The sequence below is a fragment of the Chelonoidis abingdonii genome, chromosome 4 (assembly GCF_003597395.2).
Source record: "Chelonoidis abingdonii isolate Lonesome George chromosome 4, CheloAbing_2.0, whole genome shotgun sequence".
Lineage (NCBI taxonomy): Eukaryota > Metazoa > Chordata > Testudines > Testudinidae > Chelonoidis > Chelonoidis abingdonii.
The window spans coordinates 111,907,495-111,926,750 of NC_133772.1; the positions used below are offsets into that span (position 1 = coordinate 111,907,495).

Here is a 19,256-nt window from a genome sequence, read left to right on the forward strand (position 1 = left end):
GATCCAGACTACCCTTCTGATACTTGATTATAAAATAAGTTATTGCAAATGTTCACTTATCAGTTCTTCAGGGAAGGCAGACAGGTAGGTGAGAAGGAGTCCAATCAGACCAAAATGTTTAAGGGAATAAAAGAATTTCTACCAATCATGAAGGGAAGAAAAAAGCTGTCCACCACACTGGCAGACATGCTTTCCACACAAAAACGAAGTAGGAAAATCGGGCAAAATGTAGTATATATGGTGAACAGCCAAAGGTAGGATGGTCCTCAAGATGAGGACAACAATATATGGTCTGCCCTGCAAGCAAATAAATTAAAGTACATATATTCCTCTAATGTAGCATCAAGTCAAGAGATGCACTGCTTCTGTTAAGAAGGATATCTTATTGCTGAATCACTGTGCCTGTCTGACACACACTAGTGAAGCAACAGGTCACATGGTAATGCTGAGAAATGTAGGATGGGTCTCAGAAATTTCAGTATAACTCTAGAGAGTCATCCACAATGTGTCTAGCCAGTTAATGTGCAAATCCAAAGGGACACCTCCCCAGTCTTCTGAAACACAGTCTTATTACTTGGAAGGATGATGTAATCCAAATGCATTGTGAGCATATCTGCAAGGAGCATGACATGATGCACCAGCAGCCTACATCTTTCTTAGAAGAGTCCTGCAAGGAATCTCTGGGTCAAATCTGTGCTAAAAATGGAGCAGCCCATCTAAAATATCCTTTAACATACTTTCACACCTAACCACAAAGAGGCCTTGAAGATGGTATCAGTTCAAAATTACTGTCACTTATTAAAATGCCACTTTCTAGGAATTTGCCCAGGATGTCACTGACAAAGGAATAGTTCCTCTTCCTCACAAAGCAAGAGAAGTATACATCTAGTGTGTGGTCAAGCTCAGCTACTGGGGAGAATATGATGGGATAACACAGAGTAGCCCATCTCTCAGGATGTAAGAAATGTGTGTGCTATTGTTGTCAACTTCATAATGGCGGAAAATCAAACACTCCTGCCCCGCCCCCACCCTTTTCCAGAGGCCCTGCCCCACCCCTTCACTGAGGACTCACCTCTGCTTGCTCCATCCCCCCTCCCTCCATCACTTGCTCTCCCCTACCCTCACTTTCACCGAGCTGGGGCAAGGGGTTAGGGTGCAGGAGTGGGGGTGAGGACTCTGGCTGGGGATGTGGGTTCTGGGGTGGGGCCGGGGATGAGGGGCTTGAGGAGCAAGAGGGGGCTCTGGGCTGGGGCAGGGGGTTGGGGTACGGAGGGGTGTGGACTCCAGGATGGAGTTTGGGTATGGGAAGGGATTCCGGGCTGGGACAGGAGGTTGGCATGAAGGGGGGGGTTGGGGGTGTGGGGTCCCAGCGATTCTTACCGTGGCACCCAGAAAGCAGTCGCCATGTCCCTGCAGCCCCTAGGCACATGGGCAGTCAGGGAGGATCCACATGCTGCCCTTGTGCCTGCAGGCACTGCCTCTGTAGCTCCCGCTGGTCGTGGTTCCTGGCCAGTGGGAGCTGCAGAGCCGGCACTAGGGGCAGGGGCAGCACACAGAGCTTTCCTGGCCACTCATATGCCTAGGGGCTGCTGGGCTCCCGCTGTGTCACTGACTAGACTTCTAATGGCCTAGTTGGCAGTGCCGTCTGGAGCCGCCAGGGTCTCTTTTCGACTGGGTGTTCCAGTCGAAAACCGGATGCCTGGCAACCCTAGTGTGTGCAGTCCCAAGCTAGAGGAAGGACATCAGTTTTCCAGTTCTATAATACATACAATCACAAATAGGTATGAACATCAGCCTTCTAATGTCAATCTGAGCAACAGTCTAACCAAAACAGTTATTCCATGGAAAAAGCCACAGGCAAAGAATGTAAAAGAAACATACAGTCTCCTGAACAAAGCTGCCAACAAACATATGGAAGCAAATGTGACTCTATGCTCCAGCTTTCATAGGGTGAGAGACAATTTCATAAGGAGCTGTGGCAAGTGATGTAAATCAGAGAAGTCTGTGGAAGGCTACATTGGCTGTCAGATAAGCACAGAATCTGGCAAGTACAAAGATAGTGTAAAGCCATCTTGCTCCACTCCAGACTGTGACTCCTGAGCGTCAGCACTCAGGAAGCCCAGCTCAGAATCCGTTCCAATAATTCTTATCCGCCACTATAAGAACATAAGAACAGCCATACTGGCTCAGACCAGTAGTCCATATAGCCCAGTATCCTGTCTTCTGACAGTGGTCAGTGCCAGATGCTTCAGAGGGAATGAAGAGAATGGGGCAATTTATCGAGTGAGCCATCTCCTGTCATCCAGCTCCAGCTTCTGGCAATCAGAGGCTTAGGGACATCCAGTGTATGGGGTTGCTTCCCTGACAATCTTGGCTAATAGTCATTGATGGACCTATCCTCTATGAACTTACCTAATTCTTTTTTTAACCCAGTTATACTTTTGGCCTTCACAACATCCCCTGGCAATGAGTTCCACAAGCTGAATGTGCTTTGTGTGAAGAAATACAGTACTTCCTTTTATTTGTTTTAAACCTGCTGCCTATTAATTTCATTGGCTAACCCCTGGTTCTTGCGTTATGTGAAGGAATAAATAACACTTCCTTATTCACTTTCTCCACATCATTCATGATTGTACAGACCTCTACCATATATCCCTTAGTAATTTCTTTTCCAAGCTGAACAGTCCAAGTCTTTTTAATCTCTCCTCATATGGAAGCTGTTCCATATCCCTAATCATTTTTATTGCACTTCTCTGTACCTTTTCCAGTTCTAATATATCTCTTTTGAGATGGGGTAACCAGAACAGCACGCAGTATTCAAGGTGTGGGCACACCATGGATTTATATAGTGGCATTATGATAGCGGCATTATGATATATTCTGTCTTGTTATCTATCCCTTTCTTTCCCTATCTCTTTTCACTTTTTCTTTCTTGTTACTTCTTCCTCTTTTCCCAATCTTTATTTGCATTGCTCCACTGTTTCTCTCTTTCCTCTCTCCCTCTCCTTTACCAGCTAGTTTACCCTTGCTACTCTTCACCTGTGAAATAGCTTACCTCTCCCTCACTAATCAGGCCAAGGCCACAGCAGCACAGAGCTGGCTTTGCTGCACAGCTGCCTCTGCCCCTAAGGAGACACAAAAGTGGAGAGTGCCTGAGTCAGGGACAGGAATCATCTTGGTCTATTGGTTCAATTTCACAATTCAATTATTTGTCCTATGGGACAAAGGCAAACAGGTGGGACCCAGCTTCATGGTTTCACTGCAGAATCAAGGCAATCACTGGGGTAAAACAGCCAGCTGATGTCACCAGCAAGGCACAGGCAATGATGGTTTTAACACCATGGCTGGACACCATGCCTGGTGCCTAAGTAGCCTCTATATTCTGTGTCTGAGTTCCTTTTACCTTTAGGCACTATGTTTACACCTATTGCATATTTACATATCTCCACTTGCTCACCAACTCAGAATTCTTGACCTCTTCTTCAAGGCTCTGCACAGTTCTACTGTGACTTGCATCTCTGATCTTGTTTCTTGCCATATCCCCCCACCATCCTCTTCACTCTGCCAACAATGGTAGCCTCACCATTCCCTTTGTGTCCTTCCCCAGTTCCCATTTCCATGCTGTGCTCCATCCAGTGGAATAAGGATAGTCCCTTGCTTCACATTTTTCAAGGTTGCATAATAGGGATTACCTTTAATACTCAGTAGAAGATTTGAGATTTTTTCCTAGTCAGCACAGCAGAGAGGGGAAGAAAAAGGTATCCAGGTGAGGAATCCAGGGAGAGAAGAGAAAAGTAACACAGAGTACAGTAAATGTGGGCAAGCAGAAGCCTGGATAAGCAAGGCATCAGACACAGATCTGTGTGGGATATACACCCAACGAGTTTGTGGTATCACAGAACCTCAGTCCCTGCACTGCAACATGGATGGTTTTAGAGCAGTCCCTGTTTCCATAGCAACAGTACATGTGAGAGCTGCCTTTGAAGAGCAATTCAACTCTTTAGAAAGGTGAAAAGCAAGGCTGACCTCACACACAAGCTCAGTGAGCAACCACATCGCAGGCAAGCTGTGCAGCTCTCAGGTGAGTCCTGTCTCCTTAGGCTACATCTACATTATGATCTAGGGGTGTGAATTCCCAGCTCGCATACATATATTCATGTTTGCTTGATGTGAGCTAGCATGATTATAAACAGTAGTGTAGTAGCGGTAGCATTGACAGCAGCTGTGGAGGCATGGCTTAGCCCATGCCAAGTACATACCAACAGCGTTCAGGTGGATTTGTACTCAGCACAGCTGAACCATGCCACAGCTGCTGCTGCTCATGCTACCGCAATTACCCTATTTATACTTGCGCTACCTCTCACCAAGCTAGCATGAATATGTGTATGTGAGTTGGGAATCACACCCCTAACTAGTAGTGTAGACAACCTCAGAGAGAGGAAAGAGCTCTCTGCCAGAGCCACTTAGGGAGGCAGGGCCATATGAAAGAGCATCTTCCGGCTTGATTCAACCCCCCACCCAGTTTCTGTGTCCCCACAAAGTATCGGGAAATGGTAAGAAGTTGAGCCAAACCCACTGTAGGTGCTGACCCATGGCGAGGATAGGAGGCTAAGCAGAAGTATCCTATGAGGAAGGGAGTATGGGAACAGTTACCCTTCAACATCTGCCTCCTGCACACCTGCCTTCCCCTGTCTCTCATTAACTGCTGCTTCTCCACTGAATGTTTTCTGATCCCATCCCCCCTCAGGTTCCGGCAGGGTCCTTTGATTTTGTCTGCATCTAGCTAATTTCAAAGCCAAATTTGTCAGCTCTAGTAAGTTTTATTTTCTGGCTTACCCAGCTCCGCACCTATCCCCTTTGAGAAAGGAGCTGTAGAAATTGGAGATTATCATTATTAGGATTAAATGAGAGACATCAGTAAAAGCCAAGATTGTAGAGAAGTGATGGGGAAAAGAAGTCAAAGAAAGGCCAGCAGATACTACAGAGTTACTCAAAAATAAAGCCGAGCAGGAAATGGTCTTCCTGTCCCAATATTTTGTTTTAAAGAATTTGAAATGTCTTCCCATCCTGAATCTCTCAAAAATGTTAATTTACCAACAAGCTGAAAAAACTTCAGTTTGGGCTAATGAAATCACTTTGTTTTAATGCAGACCATTTTTGTTTAACAAAAAATACTATAATGAACTTACATTTCAAAATGAAAAGTAATTTCAAACCAAAAAAATGAAACTTTTCAAATGGGACCTTGTGACAATTTCAAAACTTCTTTTTCTGATTTTTTTCTGAAACGAGAAACTCATCAAAACCGACCCTTTCCCGCAAGCAGTTTTGGTTCCAATGATTCTGCATTTTCTGACAGAAAAAAAAACATTTTGTCAAAAAATTCCCAACCAGCTGTGCTTAGAATCATCAGCCTTTGTCAGTCCCCCTGCAGGAAGAAGGCCTCTTCAGTGCTATTCCTAACTGTCCATCTCTATGGACCAATCTCAGTCCAGATTTTATTTTACAATTGATTTAAAATTTTGCAAAATCAGCAAAATATATCTCAAATATATATTTATGAGGTCATAGGGCTCAAGTCTCAGAATTGGACTGTACCTGTCCTGTGAGATTTTATGTATTCGGGCATTAGTCTGACATCTTTCACCAGATTCACTTCACATAAAATACAGGAAATAAAAAAAACAGGGAAAAATAAGTTAAACACTAATAAATAAACATTTCAAGGAATGATTTCATCTTACTGACTGTGGAAGTATGGGAGGTATCTGAGCTTAGGCAAATCAAGCGGGCCCCTTATCCATATTTCTATCCTATATTGTGAGTGAAAGCGGCAGCAGTCAGAGAAATGGAAACATCGACAATTAATTGAAAATGTTATGTCTGCTGTTCATGCAAAAGGATAAATATTTATATCCTGAAAGCTGACTTTTGGGTTTGCTCCTCAGCAGGAAGAAATTTACATTTTGAATAAAGAATTTTTTCTTTCTCCTCCTCAGTAAATGTGAGCAGTTTATTATTCCCTTAAATGAGAGTCCTCTAGCCCAATCCTGCAATCCTTTCGCACATACATTTCCATCAACTTCAATAGGAATTACATGTATGTAAAGACTAAAGGATCAGCTCCCTTATTTACAGTCAGAATGAGAGGGAGCCTAAAGCAGAAAGGTAGAACTTGAGATCAGAAAATGAGAAGACGGGTGAAATTAATGACTCCTGAGATACTGAATTAATTTTCTAAATCTGTCTTCAATAAGAAAACAATGAAAAATGGTTGGACAATTAGAACATAAGGAAGATTTTACACTATTAACTATGGATAAAGAGCTGGGAGAGAAATACTTGGAAAATGTATGCATACCAGTACACTGGGCTGAATGATTTGCTCTTTAGGGTGTTAAGAGAATTAGTTAACAAACATACATCACCCATTGATTTTAGAAAAGTCATGGAACTCTGGTGAAATATGAAATATTCAAGAAAATCAAACATAGCCCCTGCCCCAGTGCTCTCTCCAGATTCCATTTGCCCTCTCTTCTCTCCACCTTGCTCCTGTAATACTGTCCCTGCCTCCACCTCCCCTCTTCTCTCCCTTCCTGTCATTTCCCACCTTGGTGCCAACGCTGACCCAGCCTCCCTCTCGTTTCCCCTCTCCAGTTATTCCCCACTTTGACTGCTGTGCTCTGCTCTTTCACTTCCATCTCCTTTCCCTTTTCCCATCGCATTTAATTTAATTCCGCACTCTCTGCCCCACCTTCCATCTTCTCTGCTGGCATCCCCATCCCCTTAGCTCTGCCCCTGTCTCCATCTCCTCTCCCATACCTCTGTAACCTCACCTCTCATGCTTGCTCTCCCTCCATCTGTTCTCCTCTCAGCAGTCACTCTCCACCTCAGACCATGTGCTCTTCCCTATTTCATTCTCAATCTAAAGAAAACTCAGAACCCTTCTTTCACCAGATAGAGGCTGGATTTACCTTCCCTCATCCCACCCTCCAGCACCCTTCCTTTTTCTATTTTAATCATTTTTATATTTGTCTGATTAATAATAATAATAATAATAATAATAATAATAAATTTTAACACTGAAAAAAACTGTTACTAACCTTTCTGTAACTGCTGTTCTTCAAGATGTGTTGCACATGTCCATTCTAATGTAGGTGTGTGCTCGCCTTGAGCACAGCCCCTGGAAAGTTTTCTCTCAGTGGTATCTGTCAGGTCAGCTCTGGATTTGGCCGAGTGGTGATGCAATCAGCATAGGAATAAACTCCAAACCCTCCACCTGCACAACTGCTTGGGAGTCACCTACATTGGAATGGACATGTGCAAGGACTTGAAGAAAGAAAAAACCGTTACTAACCTTTCTGTAACTGTTGTTCTTTGAGATGTGTTGCACCTATCCATTCCAAGACCCTCCCTCCTACCGCTCTGTTGGAGCTGGCTGGCAAGAAGGAACTAGGGGGCTGCAGGTTTATACCGGCGCTATGAGCGTGCGACTCCAGGAGGCACCAGAGCCGACCAGATGGATACCACTGAAGGAAAACTTTCTGTCGGCTGTGCTCGAGGTAAGCACACACCTACACTGGAATGGATATGTGCAAGCACTCCAAGAAGAATGTAAGTTACCAATAAATTCCAGCCAAATGCCCTGACAGTAAGATATCTGAAGCTGTGAAATCTTTTGTACATTTCAAATGTGGCTGGACACACCTTTGGAGAAAAGACTGCAGGAAATAATCCTGCCCTGGCCCCTAGGTAGTCTAGTAGGATTTTTCTGTCTCTAACTTCTATGATTCTGGAACATTTCCAGCAGTTACGTGAGTTCCCCAGACTAAGGCCTTGACTGTCCCAGACAGTGCATGCTGCCTCCTATTAGTGGACATGATACCCCTTGATGAAGCTTGGGTTCTCCAAAGATAAGTTTCAAAATTTGGGAGCAGCCCCAACTCCAGGACACAGACAATGTGGAGGGGAGAGAAATCTGAAGTACCAGTGTTGATCTGCAGCTCCATGCTAGAGATTAATTAGTGCAAATCATCCCAACAGGGTCAGCAGACCAGGCCAAGGACCTCAAGAAGCTCACCTCAAAGTAATCACCAGGATAGTACCTGCTTCTTTGCCTTTGTCTCCCAAGAAGGTAAAAAATAAAGCAAACAATATGATAGGAGAGTGACTGCACCCACTTCTGTTTTGCTCTCTTGTTTTTGAGACCTCAGAATTTCAGAGCAGGGTTTTTAATTTTATTTATTTTTTGTTAACATGGTTTTTCCTCTGGGACTAGTTCTCCTGGTTCCCAGTCATTTCCTCCTGTTTCCATGGCAACTACAGCTGACTCATATGTGTGGTTGCCATGGAAACGGTGCTAGTGCCCCTTTGAAAGGCTGCTCTGAAACAGGAATGAGATTTGCATCTCTGGTGCTGTGTGGAGCAAAGCTTGTCTGACTCTCTTGGGGAGGACATGAGACACACTGTATAAATACAATACAAAACCCAAACTAAATCCTTTCTCAGAGGGATTTTGAAAGCTGGTGAAATGGGTACATAGTAGAGAAATTGGACACTTGGGTTTGGCTGCTCAGGGTTGTACAGGAATTTTCAGTGTGTTGTGGGCACACCAATTTCTTTGGAAATACTAGTTACAAGCTGGCCATCTAGGGAGAGACTAGAGTTTACCTCAGCCAGCTAACACATTTAAAACTATGCCTTGCCTTGTCTACACTGGGATTTTAACATAGTAGCACAGGGGTGGGCAAACTTTTTGGCACGAGAACCACATCTAATGCAGGCTCTGGGGTGGGGCTGGGGATGAGGGGTTGAGGTGCAGGACTGGGACCGAGAGGTCTGGAAGGCAGGAGGGGGATCAGAGCTGGGGCAGGGGGTCTGGGGTGCAGACTCTGGGGAGCACTTACTTCAAGCAGCTCCCAGAAGCAGTGGAATGTCCCCACTCCAGCTCTTACACAGAAGCACAGCCAGGTGGCTGTGTGCCTGTTCATAGGTACTGCCCTTGCAGCTCCCACTGGCCATGGTTCCTGGACTATGGGAGCTGCAGGACCAGTGCTTGGGGCAGTGACAGCGTGTGGAGCCTCCTGACTGCCCCTATGCCTAGGAGCTGGAGAGGGGACATGCCACTGCTTCCAGGAGTCATGGCATGTATGGAGCGGGGCAAGCCCCTGACCCCACTCCCTGGCTCGAGCACTAGAGGGGGGCAAGGCCCAGACCCCACTCACTGGCGGGAGCTCTAGAGCCAGATTAAAAAGTCTGATGTGCCAGATGCAGCCCTCAGGCTGTAGTTTGCCCACCCCTGCAGTAGCACATCAGCTAGCACATCTTAAAATACACCTTTTTCCTAGTGAAGACAAGGCCAAAGATTGTATAACCATGGGTCTTGGCCCAAACTAGGATGCTCTCCTCCATGCTTTAGTTACATAATGCCAAAGAGCCATAGAGTAGATGTACCTCCATTTATCTGTTTGATTTTCCACATATGGCTCTGTCCTGCAGGAGTAGCTGCATATATACTGCATATATACTACGTGAGGTAGTGGCTATGCCAGCCCCAACCTTGCTATACCCTCACACAGGAGGACAGCTGGAAATAAGCTAGGAGTATCCCCCAGAATCCCTGCCTGACCACCACTGAGCATGGTGCCCGGAAGCATATTGCCTTTGAGTGGCAGTGCTTGAGATGAAGGTTTGATTATGACTGCATTATTTGTTCTGTGTTTACTTAAATTCTTATTTTGATGTTCCATGTTTTTTTGACTTGTGTATAACCTGTTGGTGTTGTGGCCATTGCCTGAATGTTTCTCTGCTCTTTGTTTTTCTCTCTAGGAGCCATCACTTGGAGTGGTGAAGATCATCTTTGACAGGATGATAGACCACTAGACCCCTTCATGAGGCCCAGTCAGTTTCCTCTCTCTTCTACCTTTTTCAGTGGATTCCCCAGAGATTATGTTATTCATCAGGGGTAACAGGGAATGACTACTCAATGATGGAGTACTATGGGGAAGTCAATATAGTTCCTTGGGGATATTTTGGGTGGGGAACTAGAAATGGGGAGCCTATGTTTGTTTTCTCACTGATGTTCCCTTTCTGTCCTATGTTTTTCAGCACTCTGGAGGCTGTACACGTTCCTCTGGATGGGGTGTAGGCCCCCAAGCAACCCAGAATAAAGGGAATTTTGAAAGGGAGACTTGTGTGTTAGACTGTACAATCTGTAATTTTTCCTTATTTTTTATTTTGGCAGAGGAATCTCTGTTGGTCCCACTGATGTTTTGTAAAAATAAATAAAATATTTGTTTTTAGGAATGTTTCATCTTCTGTGACTGCTTTGGGAATGGGATTTGGGCCCAAGAGGGCTGAGTCGAGACTACACATGCTCTGCCTCATGTGATCCTGGGCATGCCCTGAACAAAGGCCAGGAGGATAGTCAAAGGCAACTCCAATTTCACCTGCTGAGTTAGTCCTACTCATGCCAGGACTAGATAAGCAGCATATGTCTGGGTACATGGGAACTTAGTCAGGGCAACTGAAAATCTGACATGAGCAGTCAACCCTTAGCCTCACCTCTGTCCTGCTCCCTTTGTTCTCTACTCCCCACTCAGGTTCCTTTTTTGGGGAGTGGTCTCTAGCTCCTCTCTGCCTCCCTCAAGAGGGGCAGGGGTTATGGCAGGGAGCACTCAAGGCAGCATGAAGTCAGAATGTGCTAAATGTGGTATGTTCTCTACGCCAGTTACTTGACTCTCCTTCTGCCCTTCCTCTCTAAGGCAGGTGCTGCCAACAGAAGCACATCACATAGTATGGTTGGTGCAGCTCCATCTTAGAGGAGCCCCATTTTGCTCATTCACTGACTATCTGGGCTGCAGAGGACTGCAATCAACTCCATACAAAGATGGGCAGCAGACCCTCAGCAATTTCCTTTGCAGATGTGCACTTGCTTTCCAGTGGTTTTACATGAAAGCAATCACAATCCAAATATTCCAATTCCTTCACCGGTGCATGATTTTGAGGTGGGGTGCCTTTGGCAGCTTTCCCTTCAGTTAAACCCAAAGTGCTGTTAGTTGAGGGAGAGGGAGGGAGCACGAGAAAAGAGAGCGGAAAGGGGATCATCATGGGCTCCCAGGAAGCTTCTGGCAGATGGTTTATTGGCAGCGTATAGGCCCATCCCGCCTAAAACACAGAGCATATCATTCACCTCGTTCCTGAAACTGTCCTGGTCTACAGTAGACTGGACAATAAGCACCAGCCCTCTAACCACTTCCACTGGCATTCCCAGGATTTATGGGACTTCATCATAACAAAACAACATCAAGACAGCACACTGTAGGCATTTGTGAATGAATCCACACCAGCCTCTAACAGCTGTGTGAGGATTATTATCTTTTTTATACAGACAGGGAAACTGAGGCACATAAAAGGAAATTATTTTGGAGAAAATTCAATAAAGCTGACATTTCATTTATGGAGGGTGGAATCAATATGTCTTGCCATCATTTACGTTGGGAGGAGGAATGTAACACAGCTCTCCTTTAGTTATGGGAGGTGGAATCAATGGACCTCACTTCCATTTACATGGATTGGGGCCAACTCAGTATGTCCCACCTTTATTTCTGGGGGTGAACTCAGCACAGTCTGCTTTCCTTTATTGGTGGGGAATCATTACAGAGAAGTTTTGTGTGGGTGGGTGGTTGGACTTGACATGGCCCATCTTCCTTTAGAAGAAGTTGACTCAATACGACTCTCCCTTTATGTGGAGAGGCCCCAGTACCGTTTGTCTTACTTTATCTGAGAGGTGGACTAAACAGAGCTCAACTTCATGTACGGGAGGATGGACTCAATATAGCTCGCTTTCATGTATGGGGGGAAGGACTCATTATGGCTCAGCTTGACTTCATGTTTGCAGGGGACGAACTCAGTAAAGCTGGGCTTAATGTATAGGATCATGGATTTAGTACATCTCACCTTCATATGTGGGGGAGATGGACTCAAAAAGGCTCATCCTCATATACGAAGGGATGGACTCAATATAGTTTGCCTTTATGTACGGGTGGGGCTAGACTCAGACTAGTTTGCCTTCATGTCTGGGTGTTGGCTCAATAGGGCTTGCCTTCATTTATGGGAAGAAACTTAGTACAGCTCACCATCACTTATGTGGGGGGTAAACTCAATAGAAGTTGCCTCCATTTATGTGCGTGGGAAGCTGTATTTCAATATGGCTCACCTTCCTTTATAGTGGGATGGACTCAACACAGCCCTCCATTTATGTGGGGATGTACTTAATATTGCTCTTATTTATTTATGAAGGTTGGAGTCAATATGGCTTGCTTTCCTTTATAGGGTATTGTTATGAGTTGTAAATCAGTTGTGCTAGTGGAGAAATGGGTGTAATGGATTCCAGATCCACACCATTATGGCAGCATCTTTAAGTGTGCAAGAGGGAAAGAGACTTCTTTACAGATCCCCGGGGCACCATCAGGCAGAAGCATTAGGGCTACCACAATAAGGAATGTGAGGGAAGGGCAATAGGTTCCTGAGCAGCTTCCCCATGAGATCTATAGCTGGCATAATTCTTTCATCACAACACCATGCATTCTCCAAGGATGTGGCTGATCCTTCTGCATTGCTGAGCTATTGTTCCAGACCTATTCCTTTCTCTCAAAAGGACACTAATCAGTTATCCTATATATACTCCCAAAGGATCCCTCTCATAAGAGAGGTGAAAGTCCAACAGGGAAGCATGAGACTTTTTCGGTAATCACCTATTGAAAGTCAAGCTTCCTGTAATTGGTTGGCTCAGGTGCTGTGGAGAATGGGATACGGAGTCTTTCACATTTAGGTTACTGGTTTAACTGTAGCTCAGGTTATCAGTGACTGAAAGTGACTTCTATTTGATGGCCATGTGGGGGTCTATGTGACACGAGCTGGTGGGTTTCAGTACAATTCCTCGAGTACATATGCCAGAACAAATCATAAAAAAATACCAACATAATTAGCCACCTCATTGCAGCAAGGCCAAGGACTGAAAGGAGCACAGAGCCTGAACTCTTCTTGCACTCCTATTAATACTTAACATTTTATAAACATTACCTAAATAAGCCTCAGAGGCCTTATGGGAGGTAGGTCATTATTATCCCCATTTTACTGGTGGGGTAACTGAAGCACAGAGAGGTTAAGGCATGACATGCTCAAAGTCACCCAGCAAGCAATTGTCGCAGTCAGGAATAGGGCCCAGAAGTTCTGACTCCCAGATCTGTTCTCTCTCCACTATCAACTACCTTACCAGTGAGCACCTTGAGAGGATGCTATACTGGTAAGAACATTATCTAGAGAAGTATTATACTGGAGAAAGTATTATAACTAGTGGGTGTGATATATGGGAATCAATAATACATGGGGTACATTTCAGAAGGGTGCACAGGGAACCAGACACAGAACCCGATACTCTTTACCCTGCTGTCCTCCTAACACTAGAGAAGGACAAATAGTTTCGCTGTGTTCTGTTGCTGTGACAAGTGGAAGGATCACCACTGGGAATCATGAAGGGGTATTGCTGTGGGAAGTCCGCTGGTAATATTTCAGCAGCTGTTAGGGTTCTCTCCCACTTTGAACTTTGGGGTACAGATGTGGGGACCTACATGAAACACTCCCTAAGCTTATTTTTACTCGCTTAGGTTAAAAAATTCCCCAAGGCACAAATTCTTCCTTGTCCTTGGATGAGTACTGCTGCTACCACCAAGTGAGTTAAACAATAGGAAAAGAACCACATGGAGTTTTTTTTCCCCAAAATATCCCCCCAAGCCCCTTTACCCCCTTTCCTGGGGAGGCTTGAGAGTGACCACAGTGAGCACAGACCAGACCTTTGGGTTTTTAGGACACTAAAAACCCAATCAGATTTTTAAAAAACAGAACCTTATTATAAAGAAAAAATAAAAGAAGCACCTTTGTAAAATCAGGATGGAAAGTAATTTACAGGGTAATTAGATTTAAAACACAGAGGATTTTCCCTTTAGGCAAAACTTTGGTTCCTCACTAACCCGGAAAAAACACACAAAAACCCAAAACAAACAATCTTCCCCCACAGATTTGAAAGTATCTTCTCCCCCATTGGTCCTTTTGGTCAGGTGCCAACTAAGTTATCTGAGCTTCTTAACCCTTTACAGGTAAAGGAGGGATTTTATGCTACCCTTACTTAAATGTTTCTAACAGCAGCACATAAGGAAAGACTTGCAATGACTCTAGACCAGTGCTTCTCAAACTATCTGATGTGGCAGACCTGCAATTTTTTTTTCCCAATGTGCCAGGGACCGGTACCATATTTGCCAGGGACCTGTACCATATTTGACCCATATTATTATCTCTTACTTTTTTCTGTTGGGGGCAGAATGAACAGCTGGATGTATTCGACTGAGCAAACTGGGCTGCAATTGTCAAAGGGGTGAGCTATTAGAAATGCTTCTCTCTGCTTTATTGCATGCATCAAAACTCTTAAAGAAATATGATCACATGAGAAGCTAGCTGCAGCCCTGCAGAGGTGGGGGAGGACAGAAAAGAGGGGATCATTCATGTGCCCCCTTTTCAGGGGGCTTATCTACTCCCACCCGACAACCTGCTGCAGTGTCTTTTTCCTCCACCAGCTCCACTGATCAGTGCAGATGCTGTTAAATTTCACGGAGCAACAACACCAACAATAATAATTAATCCTCCTCTCCCCAAACCTGTGCTAAACTGTCTTTCAGCATCAAGGGGCTACTTTTATTTTATTTTTTTTGGAGTGGGGTGGAGGGGTGAGGAAAGGAGAGGGGGTGGCAGCCAAGCCCAAGGAATTGCCAGAGATTAATGAGTCTTCTCCTTATTAGTGTGTCCATGGGCTTTGTCTGCTTGGGGCTGGGCAAGGGGCAGCGTGAATGGATGGCACAACATGCAGGAAACACACACATACATTACACACGCTCCAGCTCAGGCAGCACCTCTCCCTCTCCGCGGTGTAAGGGTGAACGGAGGGGGGCGACCTGGCCAACGGCAGTGGCCATGGCAGAGTTGCTGGCAGCTGCTGCGGTGGCAGCTGGGGTCGACCCAGCATGAGCCGGGGCAGTGTGCTGGAAACTCACTGCGGACCATCAGCCGATGGCTTGTGGACTGGCACCGGTCCATGGACCACCACTTTGAGTAGAACTGCACTAGACAGACCTTTCAGCTCCCATTTCAGGGTGAAAAGATATTAGATAAATGTAAATGCAGGGCACTTTACTAATGCTACAGAAAATGCAATACATTGAAATCCTTACAGTACCTACTGGCCTCCTGCCAAGCTGTTCCTTGCCTTTTGCTGCGCACTATGGGAAAATGGAGTAAGAACAAGGGGGAAATAAAGGGATGCTGTTTTAGGCCAAAGTCTTATGCCTTTATTGGTTGGTGAGGGGTTACAATGCAAATTTTTGATAGGCAGTAGATTTTCAAGGTGGAATGCAGCCACTGTGCCTTTTCAATCCTCACAGCAGTAGGCAGGTTTATTTCCATCACCACATTGCAGCAGCGTCATTGCTTCTCCATAGCGGCTGCTTTTAATGCTGCTGTATTTAAAATTGTACGCGTCTCTACATGAAACAGGGCTTTTTGCAGCCTGCCTTTTTATATCCTGTAAGGTTGGCTGGATAGACAGGATGGGTATAAGAATGTCTATTTGTCCAGGAAGGGCTATTCTACCACGGATATGATTCAGTAACAAGCTTCTTTCTATTTACAAAAGCAGCAGAGAATCCTGTGGCACCTTATAGACTAACAGACGTTTTGAAGCGTGAGCTTTCGTGGGACCTGACGAAGTGGGTATTCACCCATGAAAGCTCACGCTCCAAAACGTCTGTTAGTCTATAAGGTGCCACAGGATTCTCTGCTGCTTTTACAGATCCAGACTAACACGGCTACCCCTCTGATACTTTCTATTTACAGTCTTCTTGGTTCTTCCACATTCCATTCCTCTGAGCCCCAGCCTCTTTCCATCTTTCCATTTCTATTCCTCCTTCCAGATCCAAAGGTTAGCCCTATCTTTCCATGCTTTCTGTCCTCACATCCCAGTCCGTCCTAGCCCTACTCCCCCGCCCCTTCCTGTACCAGTCCCCAGAGCCCTTCTGTAAGATGCCCATCCTTGGCTCTCCACGTAAGCTCCTCTCTTTCATCTGGAAGCCTTCACATCCTAGTCCTCATCCTCCAATCTCAGTAACGTCTGTAAACTTGTTTAATGATGGCTCATATCTTTCACTGTCCTAATATAGCAGTGAATTAAAGAGAGAGAGAGAGAGAGAGAGTCACTGAGTAAGTCAACATCGTCCCTCAAATGACTTTGGGAATTTTTCAGCACTTCTGGATGACTGTGGAAGCTGTGCTACTACTGAACTCCTCAGAGACACAATAGGTTCAGGGTCCCCCACCAATGTGCAGGAGAACTTGGGGAATATGGGTCAGGAAAGCAAACGTACAGTGCACAGAATTGATCCAAAATCCCAATCCACAAACAATGTAAGACAAGGGAGGAAATAAGAACACTATCCTCAGGACAGAATTGTGCCTTAATGACAGTATGTAAGAGGCCACATACTATGGTGATGGGCTGTCTCGAACAAAAAATAGTAATACTCTAGTTCTTATGTAACACACTGCATCAGTAGATCTCAAAGTGCATTACAATGGGGAAACTGAGGCACAGAGCAATGAAGTCACTTGCCTGAGGTCAACCAGCAGGCCAGTGGTAGAGCAAGTTGTACCCATCTTTAAAAAGGGGAACAAAGAGCACCCCAGGAATTATAGACCAGTTAGCCTAACTTCAATGACTGGAAAGATATTGGAACAAATTATTAAACAATCAGTTTGTAAGCACCTACAGGATAATAGGATTACGAGGAATAGCCAGCACAGATTTGTCAAGAACAAATCATGCCAAACCAACCTAATTTCCTTCTTTGAGAGGGCCTAGTGGATGCAGGGGGAGCAGAGCAAGCAGTAAACATGATATATCTTCATTTTGGTAAGGCTTTTGACACCATCCCACATGACATACTCATAAGCAAACTAAGGAAATGTGTCTAGATTAATTTACTATATGGTAACTGGTTGAAAAACTACTAAAAAAGTAGATATCAATGGTTCATTGTCAAACTGGGAGGATGTATCTAGTGGGGTCCTGCAGGGGTCAGTCCTGGATATGGTACTATTCAATATTTTCATTGATGACTTGGATAATGGAAGGGCGAGTATGTTTATAAAATTTGTAGATGACACCAAGCTGGGTGGTGTTGCAAGCACTTTGGGGAACAGGATCAGAATTTAAAACAATCTTGTCAAATTGGAAATTTGGTCTGAAATCAACAATATGAAATTCAATAAAGATAAGTGCAAAGTACTTCACTTAAGAAGGAAAAATCAAATGCACAACTACAAGATGGGGAATAACTGCCTCAGTGGTAGTACTGCTGACAAAGATCTGGGTGTTACAGTGGATCACCAACTGAATATGATGCAACAACGTGCTTCAGTTGTGAAAAAGGCTAATCATGTTCTTGGGGTGTATTAACAGGAGCGTGGTATGTAAGACCCAGGAGATAATTGTCCCACTCTACTCAGCACAGGTGAGATTTCAGCTGAAGTACTGTGTCCAATTCCGGGCACCACACTTAGGAATGTTGTGGACAAGTTGGAGGTAGTCCAGAGTAGAGCAACAAAAAATAATAAAAGGTTTAGAAAACCTGACCGATGAGGAAAGGTTAAAAAAACTGAGTATGTTTAGCCTTGAGAAAAGAAGACTAGGGAGGACCTGATAACAGTCTTCAAATATATTAAGAACTGTTATATAGAAGACAGTGATGAATTGTTCTCCATGTCCACTGAAGGTCAAACAAGAAGTAATAGGTTTAAACCTTCAAGAAGGGAGAATTAAGTTAGGTATTAGGAAAAATGTACTAACTATAAGTGTAGTTAAGCTCTGGAATAGGCTTCCAAGGGTGGTTGTAGAATCCCCATCATTGGAGGTTTTTCAGAATAGGCTGGACAAATTCCTGTCATGATTGATCTAGGTTTACTTGGTCCTGACTCTGCACAGGGCTGGACCTGATGACTTCTTGACGTCTCTTCTAGGCCTACACTTCTATTATTCGATCCTCTAGATAGATGGGGGGAATTTATCTGTGACCTATGGTCTCTTTGCACCAGTGGAGCAGTGTAGGGCAGGTTAAGTCCTTCCAGAAATATCCTTAATGCAAAAGACCCCCTTCTGGAGTGTCAATTCTGGTTGTGTATGGCTTCCCACCGAAAGTCCCGGTGAATGTTAGCATTCTGCAGTGTGCTGAGTAGGGGGTGCATGTCAAGCGGTAGCCAGAGCAGATCTATACCCAGTGATTCTGTACTTCTGCAGTATCTTAGAGGGGCCACTGAGGCTGAGGCAAAACTTAAGGCAATCCTTCACATGCATCCAGAGGCCTCAGAATCAGTGAAGTTCAATCCATGTTCTCTTTGTCTCTGTGCTGGTCTCAGTGCTGGCATAGGAATTAACCTTGCATAGAGACAGAAAGGTGAGGAAGGTGATGATTTTCAATATGGGATGGATTCTTAATAACTTATTTGAATGAAATGACCACACAGACCTTTCATATTCCCTCCGTCTTCACTTCATTTTGCATTGGGAAGCTGGAAGCAGAGGAAACAGTAACAATCTTCCTGCTGCAAAGAGCCCTGCTCTTCATTACTCATGTGCTTCCTTCCCATTTTGCACACTTATGTCAGTCCTCATGCAGCTAAAATATATGTTAAATGATTCACTCTCTCTTTCTCTCTCTCTCGTTCCCTCTCTCTGAAATGGGAATGAGCAAATTTTTTTAAAAGAACCTGTGATTAGACTTTTCCTTCCTTCTCCCCTTCCCCACTCACACTACAACTCACAAGATGCGTCTGATCTCTTGATTTGAATGAATGTCTAGTACAGAATGAAGTGGAGCAGAAGGGACATAACTGGGAAAATCCCCAGCAAAATCTGTCCCTGTTATATTGATCCAAATCTCATAAAGTCTAGAGAGGGAAAATCCCTAAGATAGCTCATCTATCCTGTCCCCAGCCCAAAGACATTTGTGGAATAGCTCCTTTATTCATATATTGCAGTGCTCCATCTAATCTGGTTTTAAGGGAATTGCTTTTTTAACTCCTCTGCCTGCTCTGTATCCCTCTTTTTAATCCAAGCAATGGGGATTCCCCTCTTTTTCTTGAGAAACTTCCATAGC

General features: G+C 44.6%; 1 protein-coding gene across 1 annotated transcript in view; it reads right to left on the bottom strand.

The window, feature by feature from the left end:
• ANGEL1 (angel homolog 1) overlaps nt 1–19,256 on the bottom strand; it is a 323,326-nt gene that overhangs the window by 118,573 nt on the left and 185,497 nt on the right. The gene's annotated exons all lie outside the window — the stretch shown is intronic.